The sequence below is a fragment of the Echinops telfairi genome, unplaced genomic scaffold, assembly GCF_000313985.2.
Source record: "Echinops telfairi isolate 266 unplaced genomic scaffold, ASM31398v2 ScPeMD7_60;HRSCAF=208, whole genome shotgun sequence".
NCBI lineage: Eukaryota > Metazoa > Chordata > Mammalia > Afrosoricida > Tenrecidae > Echinops > Echinops telfairi.
The window spans coordinates 20,170,963-20,176,857 of record NW_022103958.1 but is presented as its reverse complement, the minus strand read 5'-3'; the positions used below and the strand labels follow the sequence as shown (position 1 = coordinate 20,176,857).

The window sequence follows — 5,895 nt, the reverse complement described above, 5'->3', positions numbered from 1 at the left end:
GGGGAAGAGGGAGGGGGACCTGCCTGCAGATTGCAAGAAAAATGAAGCGAGAAGAAAGGAGTGGACTCACCTTTCTGAGGCATCCTCGCTCGTTGTCAAAGCTCCTGTCAAGAGTTTTGTTTGTTTGGTTGTGTGGCTTTTTTTTTCCTCCTCCTCCTGGTGTTGTTACTTAAAGACCACAACTGTTTGAACGGATGGTGTTTTAAAGGAGTTGCCAGTGAGCGTTTCCTCCACGGATGCTGCTGGGTCGGTGTGTGAGAGCAATTCTCCGATCCCTGGGAAGGAGACAGAGATTGACAATAAAATGGGCTGTCAGCGGTTGGAGAGTGAGAGATAAAGAGTGTGGGTGAGGGAAGTGGCTGCGGCCAGCACACCTATGCTGATTGGTGATGGCTCAAGTGTGTTAATGTGTGTGTGCCGGCGCCCGGCCTCGCCTCCACCGCTCCTCACTGGCCCATTAGCGAAGCCTGACCTCTGTCATCATCCTCCAGCAAAACACTTCCTCCTGCGCCTGAACCAGAGCGGGAAATGAGGCCGAGCCACGGTTCGCTTTTCAAACCCACTAATCACTCCGCAACATGCAAATGCACCGCTCGCTCCCACACAAAATATTGCTGTATGCAAAGCAGCGCCGAGGCCTCGCGCCAGCCGATTGGATGCTCCCTCTCCCCGCCTGGTGCAATTGGTCCGTTTGTTTGAATATGAATACACTTGTTTTCGGCTCTGCCGGTGGGTCCCGACTCCTCTCCCGGGTGCTTGGGCCCCCTGCTACCGGGATCTGGCGCTCGCCGACCTCTCCAGGCTCCGCGCGCTTCGGCAGGCAGAGCGGCCCGCGCTGCGGTCACCAGCTGGAGGGGTCGAGTGCAGGCCGCGGGGCTGGGGAGCTCGTCCCCCCACCCCTCTAAGCTGGGCGCACGGCCCCCAGCCCAGGACGGCAGCAAGTTTCGGCAGCTCTGCGCGGGCCTGTGGTGCCAGCTGCGGCGCAGCGTGGCCGGCCGCACCACCCTCGTCCTCCCCTTTTGCCTCTGTCCCAGCCGGGGCTGGGTCTCAGGAAACAGAGCCCCGCGGTGGCCGCTCCTACCTCACCTGGCCTCTGGGAAGACGAGGACAGGGGCGGGGGTCATAATGTTTCTCTGCAGCCCAACTCCGACGGCGGAGGCCGCCCCCTAGGCCCAGAGGAGCCCTCCACTCACGGGGCGGGGAGTGTGGGGAAGGCCCAGTCGCCTCCCCAGTTTAGGCCTGGCGGCCCTGCTTCGGTCCCCACCCGTTCCCTGGGCACTTTCTTCTCTCCTCTCTCCCATTCGGAAGCAGCCGTGCGCCGTGGAGCGGAGGCCCAGCCCCGGCTGGAGAGGCCCGAGTAAACACACCACTTACTTTGTGTACAGAGGATTCTTATGAAAAGCCCTGAAGTGTCCTCACCAAACCCTCACCAACTTCTCCCACGTGCCATTTGTTGACTAAGTGCTGCTGCTTTTCCTGACGCCCGAAGAGGAGGGGAAGGGAGGCGGGTAATAAGAGGGCAGGGGGGAGTAGTGGAGCGTGGGGTTAGCGGGGGGATGACCAATGCTGAGTATGTGTGTGTGTGTGTGTGTGTGTGTGTGTATTCTCTCTCTAGTCATGTTGGTGTGTCAGTGCTTGCCCGGGTGTGCTCCTGGTTATCTGTGTGGGGTTCCTGCCTCTCCCTCTCCCCAGTGTGCTCAGTCCACCGAGGCAGCTCCCCTTCAGCTGTTGCCAAAAAACCATGGAGGAAAGTAAGTAAATGGCCTTTCTCTTCTGACCACACACCAGACGTCCATTTGTTGAATGCTGGACGATTAGGACACACCTCAGTACACTCCAAAGGCGCCCCTTGGAGCCTTCAGTTAAGGTGACAGAGGAGGGAGCGGGCCCCATTGGCCTACAATGTCCACAGCGAGATCGCTCGGAGCCCGCGGGCTCTAGTGCCGGGCTAGGGACTGTTTGGGCCGGAGAACGGAGAACGCACCCCAGGCTCCCAGAAAGGGGAGTGGGGTGGAGGAGTGGAGGCCGAAAGGCTGTAATGAATCCACCACCGCCTACACTTGACTCCTCTTGACACGTGTGAAAAGTGATGGAAGTCAGAGCTCATCAATAAAGTCCGTGCGCCCTGAACTCAGCGAGACAGGCCGCGCCGCTGCTGTCCCTCGGGGCCGGCGCAATGAGGGCGCTGCAGGCTGCTCTGGGCAGCCACCTGGTGTGGGCCGCACACCCTCGCCCCTGCCGGGACCCCGCACAGCCACCACCTAGGAGATGGGGAAAACTCCGGGGGAGCGGAGGCCTCTTCTCTCCAGCCCGAGCCAGGACCGAAGCCTCACGATCCGCTCATCTCCCAGGCCAGCAGGCGGTGGACTCCGCTCCTTCCAGCTGCCCAGGAGCCTGGAGGAATCCCAGACCAGGGGAGGCGCAACCAGAGATCCGAGTTCGTGGTTTCCTGAACGGGATTTCGTAGGACCGCGACTTTTGGAGGATCCCAGGAAGTTGGGCAGTTGGGCCTGGGTCGCAGACCAGCGAGAATCTGCTTTCTTGCTCTCTCCCTGTTTTACTTCTCTGACGAGCATTAAGGAAGTTTGAAATCAAGTCCAGTGGACATCAGCAAGAAATAAAAAGAAAGAAGTAGAAGAATAAGAAAGGCGGAAAAAAGGCCCCGTGACTGTCCGATCTGGAGGAGAATATCATTTTTACATCCTCTCAATTAGCGACCGAATGGATTAGCATCTTCTTAAACTCTGCTTCGGAAAGAAGTGGTCTAATCTAGTTGCTATTTCCCCCCAGGGCACTGGCTCTTAGAACAAGCTCCTTCTCCCACCCCCAGTCCCCACCTCTCCTCGAAGAAAAGTTTTAACAACAAAACTTCATAGGGGCGAGGAGCGCGGAGTGAATGCCACTGACGTCATTGGGCGGGGGCGGGGGGGCCTGGGGAGGACTCTTGGAAACCCCTCCGCGCAAACAAGAAACCAAAAGGGCTTGGCCGCTTCCAACGTGTCAACATTTGGCGGAGGGTGGGAGGGAGCGCAGCCCTGGAGGGAAGCTGAGTTATCAAAGTTTAAGGGGAGAAGGATGTTTTCCTGTCTCTGAGCCTCAAAGAAGCGCTGAGGGCCTCACTTGTTTCCCTCTTCCAAATTCCTGCTCTGGGGGTGACACTGACGCGTGGCGGGGGGTGGGGAGTGGGGGGGAGGCGCGAAACTGGTGGGCCTGAAGTGTATAGAAAATTCAGAGCCCTCGCAGGTCGCCATTTTAACTACATCTTCCAACAATCACCATCCCCCTTGCTGCCCTCTAAGGCACCAGGAGGTTGCTTCCTCTGCCTTTCCTGATTCTTCCACTTTCCTATCCCACGATACCCGAGGAGGCCACCTCCTTGGCCTGCTAGGCTGGCGCGTTCCCACAGAGGCCGCCAGGGTCGTCTCGCCCGGCAGGGGTAGGCTGTCTAAATCTTGGGAGCCACGCTGGGGGACCGCGGCGCGCTCGGAGAACATCCGGAAACACTGGCGAGCGTTAGTGCGTAAACATGGGGACAGCAGCTTCTCACCCCACCAGCCCCGAGCTTTCGCCAGAGCCCTGATTCGCGCTCTGGAGGCGACCGCTGCGGAGGCACAGACTTACTGCCACTTCTCGGGGACGCAAGTTCCGCCTCCGGGCGTCAGGATCAGGAGTCCCTCACCAGGTGTCCGAATACCTCGGGACTCCTGCTTTTCCCAGCCTAGCGGAGGCGCGGTGCTGGCAGACACCTGCGTCACTTTGCAGAACCCCAACAGGCTTCCTCTTTGCAGGCCCTGGGAAGGTGCGGAGGCTGCGGAGCCTCAGACACGGGTCAAACGAACGTGCAAGGCAGAGGCCCCCATTCTTGCCGCCCAGCCCAGGTGCCTGCTCTACTCGCGGGCCTTTCTACCTCTCTTTTCTTCAACAACCTGTCGGCCTTGGCTCACCCCGCAGCCTCGAGGAACCCCAAGCCCGGGGAAGCAGAGGAGAGGCAGCAACCCGGAGAGCAGCGCCTCCAGGCTGTGGCCACACTCGGCTGCGAACCGGGTGTCCCTGTCCTTCATTGCCTGCTGCCAAAAGGCGAGTGAGCCATGGCGATCTGGGTTCGGTCCTCTTACATTCACTTGGCTGGCAAGCCTCTCTAAATACCAGGAGGAGAGCTTAAAGAACCATTGTGACTAGCTGTGACTTCCAGCAAAGAGATTCCTCCAACCCAACTCCCTAGCCTTTGCTTCTTGCCCCTACACCCTGCTGCCTACAAAGAAACTGAGTTTAAAAACTCTAGATTTTGTCATCACTCGCCAACAGCAGCAACCTCTGATTTTGCAAATAGGGTGCCTAGGAAAGTTTGCTTTCCATTTCATCCTTGTGGGATAGTTTCTCTTCTCTCTTTTCATGTAGCCTCTCCACCCCCAGCCCCAAACGAAGCCAGCAAGGGCACCTCATTCCCTTCTCCTTCCAGACCCCTTATCTAAAACAGCTACCAGTTCTAAAGACCAGGGGCCTAGTCCTGCGATCTGTCCTCGAGTGGAGCAGGAGCACGCGGGGCTGCGGGCTTTGCCGCTGGGTGGAGGAGATGTCATGGCTGGCTCGCTCAAGCGGCCAGGGAACCAGAGCTAAGCGCATCCTGACGGGCTTTTAAAATGACATTGATTGGGACAAGCTGTTCCCAACCCCAGTAAGACTTAATCTGCCTGTTAATCAAGGCACTAAGGGGCTGAACGCGAGTTTTATTAGCGACTGGAGAACAGAGGCGGCAGCGAGGGATCAAAAGCTGAGATCCCAGATATTTGTCAGTACCGTCTTTAAAAAATGTATTTCTAATTAGGGAACAATTCTGAGCTTTTTTCATCACTCCCTAACCTGGTGTCACAGTTGGTGACTTACAAACCCAGCTAGCGGGGATGGACTGGGGTGGGGTGGCCCACTCCCAGGGGCAGTGAGGGGTGGGAGTACAATAGGACAGAGGAGGAGCTGTGAGTCGACTCCCCCAAGTTCTAACCCCAGCTTGGGATCCTGAAGGCTCAAATTCCTTCCAATAGGTCAAAGAATGAAAAATAAAGCCACCAATATCAGCCTTCACCTCTCAGGGCAGCCCCCACTAGACCAGCCCTCCTTGGCCACTAAGAGGTGTGGGCCCAGTGCGCCGCTGCCGAGACCTGGGGGAAGTTTCCACAGAGAGAAGGACTCTCCTCCTTCGCTCTCTTCCGCGCTGCCCTTTCTGCCCCGAAGGCCATTGGGCTCCCTTTGGTTTTTCTTTCAAATTCTAAAATAAATAAATGTCCAGTCCCTGTAGAAATCTTAATAGTAACTCATGCAAGAATCCAAATTATGTGAGAGGGTCTGGCGGTGGGGTGGGGTATCAAAAAGGCAGGACCCTCTGATCATGGAAGGTCTGGGGGAGAAGGCTACAGAGGAGCTCCTCATCTCGCCCCGGCGTGAGGCGACGACTCTGGTCAGAGGTAATTATGTCACCGCGTTTTCTCGCCATGACAGCCGAATAAACACAATCTCCAATAAACATCTCTAATGAGGGAGGAGGCCCGGGGATGGATGGGTTTGATTTATGACTGGAGGAGAAGGTCCACTTCCCACTGAGAAGCAGGCAACCTGCTTGGCGCCCAGCTCCGGCCGAAGAAGCCTGCCGAGCAGAGGACCCGGGTCCAGGTAAGGCGCGCGGCCGGGAGGTCACTGCGCTGGTTCCCCAGGAAAGGTGGGCTGGGGTCAGCCAGCGACGGAGCCAGGCCGTGGATCTCAAGCACCTGTCAAAGGTGCCTGCGATCCCCAACGTCCCATGGAGGTGCCCCCAAAAGGTTTGGAGAGCGGGCGTCAGGAGCGCGGTTGGGGGCGACCCGAGGCTTGGTCTGGAGGCCTTCGCAACGTCCTGTACAGGTAGCG

The 5,895-nt window shown here is 57.9% G+C and overlaps 1 protein-coding gene across 7 annotated transcripts in view; it reads right to left on the bottom strand.

Annotated features, from left to right (window-relative positions):
• Positions 1 to 5,895, bottom strand: part of PAX6 (paired box 6) — a 28,123-nt gene that overhangs the window by 21,146 nt on the left and 1,082 nt on the right. For 3 of the 7 annotated variants that reach the window (XM_030885814.2, XM_004708271.2, XM_030885815.2), the window contains exons 1-2: positions 375 to 565; positions 71 to 275 (exon numbers count right to left, since the gene is read on the bottom strand). The gene's annotated coding sequence lies outside the window, so the exon portion shown is untranslated. Of the gene's footprint in view, positions 1 to 70; positions 276 to 374; positions 567 to 1,374; positions 1,393 to 5,895 lie in introns of those variants that run through there. The other 4 variants (XM_004708268.2, XM_045290975.1, XM_045290977.1 and 1 more) reach the window with 4 other exon arrangements.